The 19098-nt window shown below is 41.7% G+C and overlaps 1 long non-coding RNA gene across 1 annotated transcript; it reads right to left on the bottom strand.

The window, feature by feature from the left end:
• Positions 1–244: 244 nt before the first annotated feature.
• On the bottom strand, positions 245–9879 carry LOC114026149. The gene is made up of 3 exons (XR_003567102.1): positions 9680–9879; positions 5421–5584; positions 245–758 (listed from the first exon to the last, which is right to left on the bottom strand). It is a non-coding gene; the product is annotated as an uncharacterized LOC114026149 (long non-coding RNA).
• Between the last annotated feature and the right edge of the window lie 9219 nt (positions 9880–19098).

The following is a 19098-nucleotide window of genomic DNA, read 5'->3' as shown; positions in this document are numbered from 1 at the left end:
CGTTGAATAAATGAATCATTAACAAATGATCATTGGATTGGATTGGTGCTCCTTCCACTATACCTTAGCATCCTTTCCATCTCCACCATCCTGTGACTCCATGACAAATGCACAAATTTATCCCCATTATGAAAATAATGACTAGTGTTGTCCTGCCCACCTTATAACTGGTTTCCAGATTTCCTCCATGTTTAGCACAATGTTGACGTACTAGGTACTTAATAAATGCTTATTAACTAAGATCTTTCCATTACTAGACCTTTTCCTTTTCCATTGATTTCAAAAGAATGAGATGCCTCCTCTTTCTCTCTTAGGACCTTTTTAAGGTTCATAAATAACATTCCCCTTCACAGTTCTCCAGCAACCTTTAATTTTAATATTTCTTCCGTTTTCCTGGGAGGGCTTTGACATCATTGGCCAAGAACACAAAGAACTATTCTAGATTGATTTTTTCCTGTTAAGAGTTTGGAAAGTGCCTCTGGCCTTGTGCACATTTCTTTCTGCACACTCAGGAGAAATAGGCCTTCAGGGAAATCTCTCTTTTTTTTGCCCTGATTTTCCTTAAAGCTACTCTTTGCCAATGCTTTCTTACCAAGTACAAAGATCTTTGCTTGTCCCTGCAATACAGGAAGGAAGTGCAACTCCATGGGGCCTGCTGGACATAGACTGTGTCTGGAGTTGAAAAAGAAGTGACTCCAACACTGGCAGATGCAGAATCTTTGATCTTCAAGTGATGAGACCTTTGGAAGACCTCTGAGCTGAAAAGAAAGTGGAGGCACTAGTCAGAGTGAACGCAGGTGGAGAGAGAAACTTGATATGCGAGGGAGGACCGAGACTTTTTAATCACTGATCAATTTGAGTACCTAAAACTACCAGTATGAGCAAGAGGACACCAGTTAGAAATTGTTATAAGTGTGTGTGTGTGTGTGTGTGTGTATGTGTGTGTGTGTGTGACAGAGAGATAGAGACCAACAGAAACAAAGAAGGGGGATGGAGAGGGAGAGAGAGTAAGGTGGAGAAAGAGGGGAGGCAAAGAAACGGAGGGATGGAGGGAAAGAAGGAAAAGGAAGGGAGGGAAAGTACAGCATAGTGGCTAGACTGGATTCACATCCTGCCTCGAGAGGTACTAGATTTTGAATCAGGGTTGCTGGGTTTGTATTCCAGCTCTGCCTCCTGTGGGATCTTGGGCAAGCGAGATACAACCTGTATGTACCTCAGTTTTCTCATCTGTAAAATGAGAGGGTTGCCTAGATGCCCTTCAAGTTCCTTCTGGCTCTAAATCTGTGATGTTCTGACTCGTACTTGCTGTGTGACTTCACTTAACGTCTCACTGCTCCAGGCAACTGTAATATATGGATTTCTATCGGTGGTTGGAGTTACCACAGGAGGAGTTCCCCATACTGATAGAATCACAGGTATGGAAGAAAAAAAACCCAACCCAGCACATTACTATCGATAAAGGATAGACCATCTATAGTGTCTATCTGCAATGTAGGTTTGCTTTAGTCCCTTTGTCCTCTTTAATCCCTGGAAATGACTCATAAGGGGTTGGGTGTACTATACATCCAGTGCCTGCCTGTGGGCAGTCACATGGACCATTGGAGGCTCATAGAATGTCAACCTGGATGTGATTTTAGAGTCCAGCTAGCTCATTTTACAAAAAAAGAAAAAAGGCTCTTCGAAGAGTAGTGAGTCCTTCAGTATCTCACAGCTACTAAGCAGAACGGCCAGCATTCAAACCCAGGTCCTCTGTCTCTAAATTCATTGCTCCCAGATTGTCTGACAGCAATAGAAAGGGCCAAGCTCCTGTAATTAGCTATTCTCAGAGTGTAGTATAGAGAGAGGAATGAAATAAAGAATAATAACAGCAACAACAACATTTATATAGTGCTAACCATGTGTCAGGAACTGTGCTAAGCACTTTGCAACCATGATCACATTAAAAATATTTTTACAGAAACTTAAGGGTGCATATACCATTGGACAAACATAATAGAGACACATGAGGGAAACATGGACAGAGGAAGTTCATGAACTGGGAAGGTTACAGATTAAGTAGCAAAGCAATAACATAGAGGAAGTGGAAAGGACTTGTATTCATATAAATATATTTGTATTTACATACACAAATATATTACACATATACAGAAGTATACATAAATGTATATGTGTATGTGCATATGTATGTGTATTTTCCAAACTGCACCCACATACCCCCTTCCCAACTTCGGTGTTCACTCCAGAAGGAGGTGGCTCAATCACTCTGCTCCACCTTACTTCATCTATAACGTTTTTTAGAAGCAGCTTCGAGTAATTTGAATAATCTGGCCCATTAGCCTGCAGTGGGACAAGGAAGGCAACCAGGGAGAGATTGGACTCTCCCCCACAGCCCCGTATACTTGTGGTAAAGTACTGATATGAGTGAGAGTGATGCTGCCTAAGCTCTGACCCAGAGAGGAAGCAAACCGTAGAGAGTCACTCTGAGCCTGCACAGATTTGGAGACAGGAGTTTGCTTAAGAAACTCAAGGAGAGCTCCCCTAGAGACCCCAGGTTGAGACTTGGGACTTTAGGCACTGTGTGCAAAAAGGAGGCTAAGATGAACAGAGATATGCTTCAGAGCTCTAAGCTCCCTGAGGTTCGGCTCTGTTATATTTGTGTCTCTGCATCCTTGGAGCCTAGTACACATTGGGATTAATAAACATTTCAGAGAATCACAGAATTTAAGTTAGAAGAGGACTCAGTGGCATTCTAACCCAAAGGGCAACAGCTCTTTAAGAAGGGTGCTATCCCCTATTTGGGAGACAGTCACCAGGTTTGTAGAAACCAGAGTTTCTTGTGGCAAAATAGATGTGGGTGACAATGGGGGGGGGTTTCCAGAAACGGCAGCTTCTTGGTATTGAATAGCTGTTCAAAGTATCATTTAAAATAGAGGATATTCCTCTCATTAGGTTTGAACTGTTAAGTACATGATATAATGGGTAAAACCCTGACCTAGGAGACTAGTCTTAGCTCTGCAGTTCACTCTTTATCTGACCTTGGAACATGTGTGAGCCTCAGTTTCATCTGTGTGTGTGTGTGTGTGTGTGTGTGTGTGTGTGTGTGTATTAAATTATCTCTAAGGTCCTTCCAATTTTTGCCATTCTATGATATTTAGCAGATTTCCCACCCACCCCCTTTAGATGAAGATAATATATTCCCTATTAATGAAACTGAGTATCATGGTGCTTACTGAGAAGTTTATATGTTCTCACATGGTGTTAATGGATGATGGAGCTGTGATTGATTCCCTTGTAACTTTGCTGAGTTTCTAAAGTAAATTTCTACCTTGAGATGGTACATTAGAAAAAAAAAAAACACGTGATATAGCCAACTTTTCATTATCCATTCTTTAGAGCAGGGGTTCTTAAGTGTTTTTTGTTTGTTTGTTTTTGTAGCAGAGTCCTTTGGCAATCTGCCCCCCTTCTTAAAATAATGTTTTAAAGTAATTGAACGAAATGCAAAGTGTAGTTAGAGGTTATTGCAAATGAAGATGAAAAATCCCCCCCATTCAATTTAATGGATACTCCCTCTCTGAAATCTATTCATGAATCGCAAGGTTAAGAACCCCCTGGTTTAGAGAGCCAAGCAAAGGACTGTCTAGGATAAAGGGGCAATCACAAATGTAAGGGGGTAGTTAAGAGCTAAATATATAAACTCTACTTCTGCTCCACCTGTGGAGAAATTAAGGTCACTGATCTTCCAGGTGGGGAGGATGGATCAGGTGGTTGTTTCCTAATTGTTTCTCCCAGTTCACAAACATGTGCAGCCAGTCCCAGTCAAGGCTACTGGCTCTGTTTGATCCAGTGGCCCAAGGCTCCTATCTGCCCAGATGTAAATTCAGTCCTGCAAACAGTGAAAGTGGAAAACCAAGGCAGAGAGGTCATTCACCCCTCATAAATCTGGAGCTATTGAGCCTGTCACAAGCAGGCTAAGAAAATGCTATTTTCAGTTTTCTCTGCAGGTTCAATTTATCTTTACTGTTAAGCAGTCAAATTGAATTTGAAACAGAACTAGATAAAACTTGACCCTCTTACCTCGGAGTCAGCAACCCCCATCTTGCTGCTAGTGACCATCCAAAAAACTAGATATTTCCCAAGACTCATTAATTCGGTGAGTGCAAGAATTATAGTAAATCTTTCTTTTGAGGCACCTGAATGTGAGTCATTTTTGAAATAAAATCAGGATTCTGCTTAGGATTTCTCCTCTCAGATAAATGGATATCTTTTCTACTGGGCCTCACTGACAAAAGCAAGGAGGATTCTGGGATCGTATGATTTGGGGGAATGGGGGGGTTAATCTTCTGACTGAAGCTGGTGAATTTTCAACATCTTAGGCTGAATAATTAAATCTCTCCCCAAGCATCTACTGGCAAGAACCAAGGTTTCTTTTTTATGGAGATAGAAACTGAATCCCTGAGAGCAGAGGAAGGAGTTGGGATTTACGTACCTGAGTCTGGGTAAGCAATAGCTGTGGAAACTGTCTGAAATGCTAAAATAACTATATGAACAAGGGGCTAAGGGAAGGGGACCCCTTTGGCATTAATCAACAATTAATTTGCAATCACTTATTAAGCAATTACTGTGTGCCAGGCATTGGAGAAGACTGGCAATAGACTTCTAAAAGTAAGATAGTCTCTCCCTCAAGGAGTTACAATATGTTCATAGATAGGAAGAGCACACACACACACACACACACACACACGTACACACGTGCGCGCACACACACATGCATAGATAAAATAAAAACATATTAATTATATATTATATATGTATATGTATACAAACATGTCTGTGTATATATATTTAAATAAAATGTTAAAATATAATATAAAACAAAAATATGTGTATATACACATACACATACATGTGTATAAACATATACATACATATATCTATATATACGTCCATCTCTCTCTCTCTCTATTTTTATTTTTATATATATATATATATATATATATATATATATAAATACGTATATTTCTCATGCTTGAAGGAAGTGGGAGTGGGGGTTGAATCTGGAAGAAAGCTAGCGTTTCCAAAAAACCAAAGTGAGGAAGGAAGGTTTTACAGGCATGAGGAAAGCCCTTGCAAAAGCATGGAGGCAAAAGATGAACCTGGCACAGGGAGCAGCAAGCAGTGCAACTTAGCTAGAGTATAGAGTAAATGATGGAGAGCAATGTGTAATCATTCTGGAAATATGAGTTGTAGACAGATTATGGAGAGCTTTTAAAGCCAGAGAAGTTTGCATTTTATTCTAAAAACAGGGAGAAATCACTGAAGTTCCAAGGTGGGGGTGGGGAAGGCAAGCTCATACCTATATTTTAGGAATATCAATTTGACAGTAGATGAGGAAGAAAGAGACTGGATGCAGGAAAACTTACTATGAGGCTGTTACAGTAGTGAGGGTAAGGTATGATGAAGACCTAGACTAAGGAGGCAGATGCAAGAGATGCTGAGGGGTTGGAACCCTTGGTGTTTTGCCTTTGCTGTTCAGGGCTGGTTCCCAGTTCCAAGCATGCTGATGAAGGGACTGCTATACCATAACCTGTAGAGAAAACCGTATTGTTATCGAGTTAATGTAGGATTCATGTGCTTATATTTGTTGGTCATAAAAAAAAATCAGTGGTTGCCTAGCAACCAGTTTGCCTGGGAGCTTCCAAAAGGAACAGAGGTTGATGATGAAAGTCCCCTCTTGGTTTACACCAGAGCATCTCACACTTGCCCAGACCTGTTCTAGACAGTTGGGTTCTTTGTGGTTTGGCTCACACCCGGTTCTGGTTCAGAGGTTTACCTCCCCGGATCAGTCAAGTGGACAGAAAAGGAAGTACTTTTATAGTTCAGCAAAGCTGTCACTGGCAAGTTGAGGAAGCAGACAGAGAAGATGTGCCTCTGCCTCCGAGACTTAGTGGGAATAGCCAACTTTGGGGCTGAAGCCAAGTTGATGGTGTGATTCCTTGGGGTGGGGGTTGGGTGGTGTGGAACTTTGCTGGGCAACAAACTTTGAACCTTTACTGAGAGGTAGATGTTTGTGTCCTCTGAAGCCCAAGTCGCGAGTTATAGAGCTCCCCAGGGGAACATTAGACACCAAGGGACCGGAGGGCACCCGTAGAGACCCGAGACAGCCACAAGTCAAGCTCAAGGTAGTGACTCCAGGCCAGCAGATCTGGGGATGCCCACAGTCAGCCTGGGCCATCGCCAAACACACTTGCTGGTGACCGATCCTACTTATGAGGCATTTGGGATTACTCATATACCTAAATGATGGAGAATGCATATAATGTGTGTTTTGTGTGTAATTGTAACATGTTCTTATATGTTACACATGACCCATGCTTTGCAATATCCTGTGTTGTGCTTCTTTGCTGTTTATAACATGTAACATACAATATATGAGTATATCATATACATACAGCATGTGTTCACTTGTTTTTCAGTAGTGCCAGACTCTTTGTGACCCTTTTGGAGTTTTCTTGGCAGAGATACTGGAGTGGTTTGCTATTTCCCTTCTCTAGTATGTCCCCCTTTTACAGACAAAGAACTGAGGCAACAAGGGGGTAAGTGACTTGCCCAAGGTCACATGGCTAGTAACTGTCTGAGGTCAAATTTGAACTCAGGTCCTCCTGACTCCAGGACTGGCATTCTATCCACTGTGCCACCTAGCTGTCCATACATATGCATGCATGTATATGTGTGCATATATGTACATATTAATTTGCAGTGTTGGGAGGTGGTGTTGATGAGACCTGTGATTTCATCCATATTGGAAATTCATAGGGAGGAAACTCCCTGGAGAAATACAGAACTATATTTGATCTGTAACTTAAAAGACTTAGAGGCTTGCCTAGTGCACTGAGAGGTTAAGGCCAGGGTCACATTGTCAGTATATGTCAGAGGCAGGATTTGGATTCAGGTCTTCCTGACTCTGAGACCAGCTTTCTAGACATTATGCCGTACTGCCTCTCCATGCAATGTTGCCTTTGTGTGTCAGAAAATGTAGTGTTATGGAATGTAACTTTGCTACATATAGTATGTTTCCATGTATTTGTCTCTGTATGAAACCATACTGCTTGAAACTTCTGTCCTTGGTCTAATATATACCAATATTGTCATAATTATTGTTTATCGTATGTGTGCTTCTGGTTCTATCGCTAGCTGCATTCAATTCTAATAAGAATGCCATCCATGTTTTTGCATGGTATTTGCAAATGCATTGTACTATGTAGATGAGATGGTTACCAATTGCTATGCTAGATGCAAAATGATGATGCTAATGATGTATAGTCACAAAAGGCCAAGCATACCCCTTGTAATGTGCTGGAACTTCAAGCTTTTCATTGAGAGAGGACAGTGTCCATGCCGGCCCACACATATATGTCCAGGAACCGGTATGGGTGATGAGCACAGAGTCAGGCTACGGTGCTGTGAGGAAGGAAGCTGGGGCAAGGGATTGACAGGGGGTGAGTTGGCCCATGGAGAGGGAGAGAAGAGCAAATGATATCCTATGAGTGAAGCCTGGCCTTCTCCCTCTTCAGTGGCTTAGGCAGGGCAATGACATCCAGGAGATTTACGGTGCGTGCGTGTGTTTGTGTGTATGTGTGTCAGCACCACTCTTATGCTTGTCTGATAGGAGAGGGACAGACAGTGACATAATTAACAACACACTACTGAGGGAGCCAGAGACCACTTCAGGACTCTTCAAGTTCCTATATTGTAACAAAGGACTGGATACTGATTGATCACAGGTGGTTTTGCTGGGAGTGAAAAACCCTGGATGATTACATTACCAGCTTCCCTCCATGAGTTGTTGAGAAGGGTCTGGCCTGCCTGTTGCTGCAGGGGCTGCTACAAAGGACTAAGGAGGAGTGTAGGCTGGGGAGCGTGTGTGCTGTGCGATTCTGAACTCCCCATCAAACCCTGTTATCCATCCCCACCCCACTGCCTACTCCCTTATTCTGGGTTCTCTTCAAGACACTGCCTCTCCCAATATCCCACTCTAAAGCTATCTATCCCTTCTACTACTGTGCTCTCTGGGCTGCCTGCTCCATAGGTAACAACCTTGGTTTTATCTTAAACCTTTTCCTCTTAATGACACAGCTTTACTGCCTACCCTTTCAAGCACTGGTTATACCTTCACTCATTCATGGTGAGGTAGTGGGGATATTGCTTGTCATTCCAGAGTCTTCCTCTTCTACTATCATGTAGTAACCTCTCCTCCTTTCAAGTGTATTCAATTCATATTTATAACCCAATAAAGATTATGATAATGGTTGTCTACTGACCTCTAGGACACTCTCCTTACTTTCTCGATTAGTTCAGTGCCTGGCTAGGTCTTTCTCCCCTCCTTAATTCCTGCCCTCATACTAAGGGATGTCAACATAAATATTGATATGCCCTCAAAACCATAACCTCCTTGTTCCTCAGCTTGCTTATTTTCCAGGACCCTCCACCCCTCTACAGGTACACACAGATATGGTCATACTTTTGACCTTGCCACTGCTCACAAGCATTCCACTTCTTTGTTCATGAACCCTGAAATTCTCTTATCTAATAACAATTTGTTTTCCTTTCACTTCTCCCTCTGCCTTTAAACCCCTAACCCTGTTCTTTGTCTTTACCATGCTCTCCCTCCATCCTTTCCCAGGCTATCAGTTATACTCTTCTCCCTTCCCCATCTTGACCCTTTGGTGAACCAGATTAATTCTATACTGTCTTCTTTCAAGTCTGTTGTCCCCTTATCCTATCGCCAATCTTATCTTTCTAAACCTTAGACTTGGATTACTTCCTTCATCTATTGCCTTCACTCCTACTCATGTGATGCTGGACAAAACTGGAAAAAATGACAAAGTCATGCTGATCAGGTCACTATAAAATTTATGTTACAGATTCTCAACTGAACCCTCACTGCAGCAAGGCAATCTTTCCCACCTCCATAATTGACTCATTATCCCAGTCACTACGAAGCCTTTTTAAATCACTTCATCATTACTCAAACCTCCTGTGCCCCACCCCCACCTTGTCAGCTGAGAACTTTGCCTCATATTTCATTAAAAAAAAAATTGAGGACCTTTGGTGAGAACTCCCCTTTTTCCCCTCTTCCTTATCTCTTTTTAATCGGATATCTTCCTTCACTATCTCCTCCTTCAGCCCTGTCTCTCATGTAGAGGTGGCCTGTTGGGATACAAGTTTGAATAGTGTCCTGGGGGTGACCAGAGAGGGAGGTCTGCGAGATCCTCTCTTAGTTTAGGAGAGTAAGGTCTGCTCGCAGAGGGGGAGGGGAGGGAGGAACCTGTCTGAGTACAGACTGGAAAGCACCGGACTTCTCTTTGCTTTTGATTCATCAGAACATGTTTTACAAGATTGTAGATGATATAGTCTAAAAGCCTAACTTTTCCAGGGCAAGTACCATCATATGAGACAGCTGCTCCCCAAACACCTTCCATCTCCCTGGCTCAAAGTAACCCTGTTCCGGGAGCCAGGGGAATACCTGAAAAGCCAACCTCACAAATTTTCTAAGATCTTTTAGGTGTATCGTTATTCCCTCATTCTTCGCTACCTTATATAAAGCTCTGGCGTAATTCTCCTCATCTGTGGGAAGGAGAAGCCCTATATTTTGCCCCATTGTGTAAAGCGAAACCTTTACCTTCTCCGACCCCCAAGGACGGAAACGTCTAGGAGACCCGAATCCTCGGGCTGAAAGCTCGAAGCTTGCTGACGCGCTATTCATGGAGTTTAGACTCTGCCCGTGGGGTATCTGTCAGGCCTGTCATCGATCTGCCCCACGTTGGGCGCCAGTTGTCGCGGCCGCTGCAGTGGAGAGCATGAGACCAGCTCAGTGCTCAGTAACCCGGAGACGCATGGATGAGGCGGGAGACAGCAAGATGGCAGAAGCTCCGTTTATTGAATGCAGGTAGCTGTCTTTTATAGCCCTAGTGATGCATGTTCAAAGCGTGATCCCCTTGTGATAGCCAATCCCCAAGTCTGTAGGAGCTCGTGTTAGGACTCATCTCCCAATGAGAGGAGAGCCAAGCCAACCGTGAGAGCTGAGTGTCAGCAAAGGAGAGGTCTTGTTGAGGCTTCCTTATTTTGGTCACGCAAAGGGTTGTGACCCTCAGCTTCTGCTGAGAGAAGCTAGAACTCCCATGAGAAACTTACCCCAACAACTCTCCCATGAGAAAATTTCCCCAACAGTGGCCCTTCTGAATGACAAAGAAAAAAACAGGTGGTCCCATTCCATCCTGTTTCCTTCAGCAAATTGCCCCATCTATCATCTCCACTCTTTCATTAGTCTTTAACTTCTCCCTAGTTACTGACTGCTTCCCTGCATCCTGCAAACATGTCCATGTCTCTCCTATCCTCAAAAAACCCTCATTTGATCTATTCATCCTATGTCTCTCCTTTTTGTAGCTAAACCCATTGAGACCATGATCAGGCACAATAGGTACCTTCACTTCCTTTTCTTTTACTCTATTCTTAACTTTTCACTCTGGCTTCCAACGTCATCATTCAACTGACTTGGCTCTCTCCAATGTTACTAATAATCTTTTAATTGCAAAATCTAATTGCCTTTTTTCAATCCTCATTCTCCTTGACTTCTCTGCAGCTGTTGACACTGTTGCTTACCCTCTTCTCCTTGATACTCTCTTCTCTCTAAGTTTCTCCTGGTTCTCCTTCTACCTGTCTGACCACTCCAGTCTCCTTTAATATGTCTTTAACCAGGAGTGTCTTCCAAGGCAGTGCCCTGGGATCTCTTCTCTTTGCCCTCTATACTACTTCTCAGCTTCTGTGGATTAAATTATCATCTCTATGCTGATTCTCAGATCTGTTTATCAAGCCCTAACCTTTTTCCTGTTCTCACATCTCCAAATGCCTATTGCATATCTAGAATTGGATGAGCTGCACATGTCTTAAAATCAACTTGTCAAAAGTGAACTCATTATGTTTTCTTTCCAAAAACTCTCCTCTTCTGCACTTTCTTATTACTATTGAGGGCCCCAACATTCTCTTACTCTCCCAGGCTAGAAACCTAGGTGTCAGCCATGATTCCTTATTCTCTCTCTTTTTCCCCATATCCAATCAGTAGCTAACTCAATTCTACCAAAGTTTCCCCATCCTGTCAATTCTACCTTTGAAATACCTCTCCTATCTGTCCCTTTCTGTCCTCTAAGTCTGTCACTACCCTGATGCAGACCTTAATGTCCCAGCCCTCATACCCGCACTATTATAATAACCTTTGGGTTGGTTGGTCTCCCTGCCCTCAAGTGTCTGCCCACTCCAGCCCATCTTCCATTCTGAGTCAAAATGACCTCCTTGACATGCAGATCTGACTATGTCACCCTACTATTCAATATATTGCAGTGGCTTCCTACAACCTCTAGGATTCAATAGAAAATTCTCTCTCTTCTAAAGCCCTTCACCACTTGGCTTCTACCTTTCCAGTTTTTTTACATCTCACTCCCTCCACATACACTATGATCCAGTGATGGTGGCCCTCTCTGAGGTTCTTACCATAAAACACCCCACTTCCAGACTCCATGAATTTCCACTAGTTCTCTCTCATGCCTGGAATGCTCTCCCTCCTTATTGTCTTTCCTGACTTCCCTGATTTCCTCCATGTTCTAGGTAAAATGGCACCTTTTTCCAGAAGCCATTGCCAATTCTCCTTATTGTCAGTACCTACCCTCAAGTTTATTTCCAATTTATACTTTGTATAACTTTTGTATATTTCCCATATTACAATGTAAGCTTTTTTGAGAGGAAAGATTGTTTTTGCCTTTCTTTGTATTATAGAACTTAGCATAGTGTCTGGCATACAGTAGGCACTTAATAAATGCTTGTTGAATTGATTTGACTTGTTTTATTTATTTCTAATAGTCTGATTAAAAAGCTGCACAAAATTACACCATCTAGGAATTTTAAGGGAGACTCAGTGGAGTAAGCATTGAAGGGAAGATGAGTTCTTAGGCACGGTATGACTAAATAATTTACAACTAACCTTAGACTAAGCACCCACAAAAAGGCAGAACTAAGGGATTAGTGGCAGCTAGCTCTTGGAGAGCCTAGAAGGGTCATAAGAAGCTGAGCTAATACCTCCGAGCATCCTCTGGTGTTTGGTGGTGCACCTGAGAGGTGGGAGGGTGGGTGGGTTAGGGAGTGCTTGATTGACAACATAGAATGGCTTTCATTGTTGAATAGGATCAAGTGCTGCTCTGATGCTCCACCTGGTTTCAACACCACAGAACAAGATGCCTTCAAATGGGGTTCACCCCACCCCCACCCCATGTTACTCACCCTTCTCCCACCTCCACTGACTTCCTTATTTCCTTTTGTGTGTCATCTCACTTCATTAGATTGTAAGCTCTTTGAGGGTAGGGGCTTTCTTTTTATTAATTGTATCCCTAGAACTCAATATGGTACCTGGCACATAGTAGGCACTTAATAAATGTTTATGGGATTGAATTGGGTTAGTCACTCTCTTCTTCCTAAGTTTTCATGACACCACTTTTTCTTGGTTCTCCTCCTACTCTTTAGTGTCCTTGTCACATAGGGAGAGGGATAGGAAATTGATTCCTGCATCAGCATTAGGAAGTTTCATTATTTCAATATTAACCTAAAGGTTATTTTATGTAATGTGTTTGTTCTGTTTCTTTCCTAAATCTAAATAGTTCTGGCTATCTAAGTATCCAAATAAATTATCTTGACTGCCAATGTCTATTTTCTTTACCCCCTCCCCAGACTAGTGAATATGTCATATAACATGTATTATAACAACTAGTTAAAAAAGGAAAATTTACTAAAAATAGACAAATAGAAAAAATTAACTAAAATTAGAAAATTTTAAGATGCAAACATCTTAAAATCAATTTGTCAATAGAAATAGAAAAACAGAAAAGCAAGATAAATAGTAGAAAAATTCATTAAAAATAAAGAGTGAAATGATTAGAAGAAGAGCAATGATTTACCAGACCATTGCACAATAATGCAAAGGATAAGTGCTTGGAAAGACTTCAGATCTCATATCAAAGCAGTGGCCAATGAGGACTGTAAAAGACTGATGATACGGCAGGCCTCCCTCATCTTGGCAGAGGGGTGATGGATGAGAGAGACAGAATGAGACATATATTTAAAGACATGATCAACAAGTTGGTTTGTTTTTCTTGATTATATTTATTCGTTACAAGGGAGGGCTTCTATTGAGGAGGTGGGAGCAGTGAGTTAGTAGGTAGTGCTAGAGATGCAAAAAAAAAATTAATGGAAAAGAGCATCAGTGAGATATTTAAAGGTACACACAAAAAACTAATTCTAAAAGGATATAAATAAATGTGGCCCTTCTGTCTCCCACCGCAGGGGGAGAGATCAGAATTTAGTTGGAGCAGATGGTAGGGAACCTTGTACCTCTCTTGGGGTATACTGGGAAATCAGTACTAGAATTACAAAGCTCCTGGGCTTAGTTTCTCCATATCGGAGTGGCAGACTTTTGGAGAGAAAAATCTTCTTGCTGTGTTCTACCAAGTACATTACTGGCCAGCTGATCTAGCGTTATAGCTGAGGGAAAAGTTTCCTGGTAGGAGAACCTAAGCTTTTATCCTACTGGCCCAGAACTCTCTCAGCTTCTTCTGCTCATGGAATGGAATGGAGAAGCATGATTAAGCATTTTCTATGGACCAAACATTGTGCTAAGAGATACAAATAGAAAATTGAGGTATCCTTAATTCTCAAGGAGCTCACATTCTAATTGAGAAGACAACACATAGAGGAGAGTTCATGTTTATGTTCAGTTCCTGGAAGACAGATGAGAAGACCAAGCAGTGCTTGGGCTGGGAAAGCAGCAGTGTAGATGTGCCAGAGGATCTGGGGGATAATGGCAGGTGAGAGTCCACAACTAAGAAGACAGTGGTTTCAGGGGTTAGAGGGGAAGGGAACTTTGGGATATCTCCAGAAGAACTAGGGATCTGGGGGAGAAGGAGGAGGAGGAGGAGGAGGAAGCTAGCAATTATATAGTATTTTAAGGTTTGCAAAGCGCTTTAAAATACCTCCTTTTATCTCTACAACAACTCTGGGAGATAGGTGCTTTTATTATCCCCATTTTACAGATATAGCAATTGAGATAGAGAGCAAGTGATTTGCCCAGCTAGCAAATATCTGAGAGAAGATCAGAACTCAGATCTTCCTGATCCAGGTCCAGTGCTCTATCTATTATACCAACTAGCTGCTTAGAAGATTTGGGTTCAAGTTCTACCTCTGATTCATACTGGTTCTGCATCCATGGGCAAGTCACTTAGTCATTCAATATCCTAAGCAACTCTCTAAGACTATTAAATCTTTCACAGTTTGCTGATCTACATGGATAGAGGGAGTTTCTTTACCTGGGAAATCCTAATACCAATGAAATCATAGCTCTAGACAAAAAGGAAAGAGATTGGTTTATTTGGGAGAATAGCGGTCTGAATTCATTTATGAGATGATTCTCAAACATGAGAAAGATGATTGATTTAAAATCTACCAGGTCAACTTGCAAACCCAAGCCAGTCACCTAGAATTAATGGTGCAGCCTAACTCAGTCTTACTCCTGGAAAAAAAAATAATTTAAACTTATGTCTTACTAATCAATAGAATCATGTTCATATGCAAAGGATAGTAAATAGACCTACTACAAATGGGAAGCGTTGTTGTTGTCATTGTTGTTAGGTGGTATAGTGAAATATATATGGGATTTATAATCAGAATACTTAGCTTCAATTCCCAGGACTTCATTTCTTAGTAATGTGATCTTGGAACAAGACATTTTACTTTCAGTCTTCTCATCTGTAAAATGGGGATAAAAATACAGGTACTACCTACCTCATAAGGTTATGTAGGAAAGTGAACTGCAAACTTGTCAGTTAAATTATTAATCAATAAAGACATTTATCCTCATAATCATCCTCTGGGGTAGGTGTCACCAGTGTTACTATTCCTATTTTAGAGCTGAGCAAACTGAATGCTGGAATGCCTAATCTGTGATGGTCAGGCTAGAGACCAGAGCTATATAACTAGGACACTGATTGAGGCTTCACTCTAGGGTGCTGCAGTCCAGAGCAGGGGTTCTTTTTTTGTGTCATGGATTGGCAGTCTGGTGAAGCCACTGGCTCCCTCAAATAAATTTTTTAAATACACAAAATAACATATATATGACTTCAAAGGAAATCAGAAGTGACAAAAAACAAAGATTTGATTTTTTCCCCATCCATGTTGACTGATCCCCTAAAATCTACTGCTCCCAAATTAAGAATCTCTGATCTCGAGGGTGCAGAATTTCATCACATGCATTCACTCAGCAACTTTGAAGCCTCAGTAATGACCTGTTCCTTATCATGTTCAATCAAACATATCTTAATTACTTCTCTTATTTCTACATCGTAAGTTTCAAAGTTGATTTGAAGGTCCATTTTGTGTAGTCTGCCACTCATATATTCTATGCTGCTTGCCCTGGGTGCCAAAATCACTATATTCAGCTCTGACCACCAGCATTGACACACCTACAATTTGACTAAAAATCCCCTTGGAAAGAGAACATCTTTATCCACCTCCTATTCTTTTTTTTTTCCTAAGGGAGATAGAAACATGTGCAAATCTTCCTGATTTTCCAGGAATGTAGAATAGAGATTAAGCTGGAAATAAATTAATTGAATTGAACGACAATGAACTTTGTTCTGGGCTGGAAACAGAGCTCTGTGTATGTCACGTACAGTGGCAGACACAGTGAATGGCCACGTTCCACAATCTCCTTGAATGGTGAACTTCTTGAAGGGGGCTCTTTATCACTGAAGCAACATTCAGGAGCCTTTTGCCTATAGTGCCCACTGTTGCTATGGAAATCATTCCTCTTAGGTCTGTGAGCAAATGAAGAATTTATTACTGGCTGTATGAATAGGAAATGTGTGCAAGAGCCAGACATCGGCATACGTTGTTCTGTACCCCAGAACAGCTGCATAAACAGAGGTAGAGTTTGGGCTAAGAATGCAAGAAGAGTTTATGAAGGATAAAATGGTCAGGAAAGCTTTATTTCATGATATACACATTCCTCAGAAATGAGTCCTGTAAAGACCTGTTGAGGAGCAATGTACTACAATGGTCAGAGTACTGGATGCACAGATGCTCAGGACGAGCTGGGGTAGAGATCTGGCTCTGGTACTTATGTTGTCTGCAGGCAAGTCACAACTTCTGAGACTTCTGTAAAATGTTAACAGTAAATTCTCTCTTTGTTTCTCTGTTTTCCTGTGTGTGTGTGTGTGTGTGTGTGTGTGTCTTCCTCTGTCTCTCTGTATACACACACACACGTGGACACAACCACACACACAGATTTATGTACATTCGTTGTTTTTACTGTTGAGTCATTTCCATTGTGTCTGACTCTCTGTGACCCCATTTGAGGTTTTCTTGACAAGGGTACTAGAATGGTTTGCTATTTTCTTCTTTAGCTTATTTTACAGACGAGGAAACTGAGGTAAACAGGGTTAAGTGACTAGCCCAGGGTTACACAGCTAGTAAGTGTTTGAGGCCACATTTGAACTCATGAAGATGAGCCTTCCTGATTCTAAGCCCAGTGCTCTATCCACTGTGCCACCTACCTGTCCCTATGCACATATATAGTATCTCTCCCTCCCTCCTCCATCCCATTTCAGAGCAGATGCAGGTATCCTAGCTGTTTCATACTGGCCCTGAATACTCTGTTAGATGGCTACTGAGCAAAAACTACATGGATATACCCTATAGCCCTATATGCTCTATGCCCCTTAGGTCTTCTTCCTGCTGTCCTCAAAGTATAAGAACAATTCTCTGAGCTCCAGATGGTTGGTTCGGGGGTGTAGGGAGATGTCTGTCTTCCACTCCCAAGGTCCAAAGCCAAGAGTACATGGTCTACACAAGCTTGTGTCTGGGATGAGACCATTTCCTTTTTGTGTCCTCTTTCCTTTGGCATGGAGCCTTGTGAGACTTGAAAGGCAGTTGGCCTCCTTCTTACTTCCTGAGTATAGCTGAGCTGCAGAGTATTGGCTGCTGGTGGAATTATTTGTGTCAGAAATAGCAGCAGAGGTATACTGGCCGAGAGAGCAAGAGCAGTCTGAAAAAAGAGACCTTTGGAAAGAAAAGAGTCCACTTTACATTGATCAAACTGTATTTGGAAGAGGTGAAATATAAAATAGCTAATAAGCAGCTCTCATAAGAAAACTGCTTGTAAATGTCCCCATGAGGCTTTAATAGTCACGTCAACAAGCACTTCTTAAGCGCTTAGAATATAATAGGCAGTGTGCTAAGTTCTGGGAATACAAATAGAAGCAGAAAGAAAGATACTTTCTGCCTTCCAGGAGCTTACATTCTAGGGGAGGAAGACAGCACAAAAAGAAAACTGAAAATGGGGTATGGTGCAAGGGGGAAATGAAAGTACCATCAGTGAGGCCGTGATGGAGAAAGTCTGTGGAGGATCAGGAGCACAGCCAGAGAGGAATGAAGACTGGTGGACTGGGCTTTCTCCTCAAAATGTAGCTTCTGCAATGGAACTAGCCAATCAGAGGAAGAGCTGTAGGGAAAGAGGGCATTTCCAATGTGTATGGTCCAGGGGTGAGAGAACTTCCAGGATAAGGAGGTTTCTATAGCATGGTAGAGAAAGTCCTATGGAATATTAGCCTCTAAATAGATTGTAATCATTCTACAATTAAAAAAATTATATGCATATATATGTATATGTATATATATGTGTATGTGTGTGTATGTGTGTGTGTGTGTATTTATCAGCATTCCCCTTTCTATGTGGGAATAAAACTGACTGTTTCATATCTGATTCGTGTTTGAATTCTGGATACATTTTTTACTTCCTCCTCCTTGCTAGGTTGTGTGCCTTAGACTAAAATCTGAAATACAATTATTCCTCAGGAATTTGAGGTGGGATGAAACTATTTGGTCACCCTACTTCACCTATTAAGGAGACAGGCAACTGTAGGGCAGTAAACCACAGGAGCAAGAAAGGGACAGGGCTTAGCAAAGGTCACTAGCTTCTATGGTATCAGCCCAGTGGTGACTAGCTGGCTGCTGTACTGAATACATACACTTGGATAATACATAGACATAGTTATGTGTATATATTGTCACATGTGTAGTTATATGTGTATGTGTACATGCATGTATATATATGTGTGTGTGTGTGTGTGTGTGTATGTATCAGTGCGGGATAGAGAGATAGCTGGCTTTGGAGTCAGGACAACCTGGATTCAAGTCTTGACTCTGACACAGACTGACTTCATGACCCCCAGCAAGTCACCTAATCTCTCAATGTTCTGAGGCAACTCTTTCAAGACTAAATTACAGGGAAGGTGCCAATCAGCATTAGTAAAGAAAGTTCCTCTCCAGGAACTCCATACGTGCTATTAAGCAGCATCCATAAGAAAACCACTGAACAAACTAAAATCCTACTTTGATACCTCTTCGTGGAATGGGGGGTGACATTGGGTTCTTGAAGACGATGCCTACTGAGCACAAGTTCTAGCAGGTGCTCCTGAGATAGAACAGCTTTGAGCATGAGTGTGGTTATGGATTGGTGTCAGATGAACCATCCTAGCCAAGTATTTGTACTTCTTTAAGTCTTACTTTAAGTTATGCATCACTTTGTTGAGATTAATCAACAAAGCATTCATCACAAGAGTACTGGAAATACAGCCCTGTGCCAGGCGCCTACAGGAACAACAGCAGATTGCTAGAGTTGATCCTGTTTTTTTGAGGCACTTTTAAGTTTCCTGGGAAGATAAAACTCATACTTCAAAAGAATGAGAGAAAAGCTAATATATGCAAAACTGTGTGACAACAATTATGAAGGCTGAAGGATTTTAGAGAAGGGAGAAGTTAGTGTTGGCTAGAGTAGTGGAAAGGATCTTCGTGGAGGAAGTAGAGATGAGTTGGTTGAGTAGATTTTAAGTAAGTGGTGGGGGGAGGAGACAATGTCTTCTTCATTTATGCCATTCTTTCTCCCTATTTGCCTTGTAAGCTAAAGCTGTATCAGGAACTTTCTATGGGTATTTCTATTTGGGAGAC

Source organism: Vombatus ursinus, unplaced genomic scaffold, assembly GCF_900497805.2.
Source record: "Vombatus ursinus unplaced genomic scaffold, bare-nosed wombat genome assembly UNPS02014833.1, whole genome shotgun sequence".
Taxonomy (NCBI): Eukaryota; Metazoa; Chordata; class Mammalia; order Diprotodontia; family Vombatidae; genus Vombatus; species Vombatus ursinus.
The sequence above is the reverse complement of the archived record's forward strand: the minus strand, read 5'-3'. Positions and strand labels throughout refer to the sequence as shown.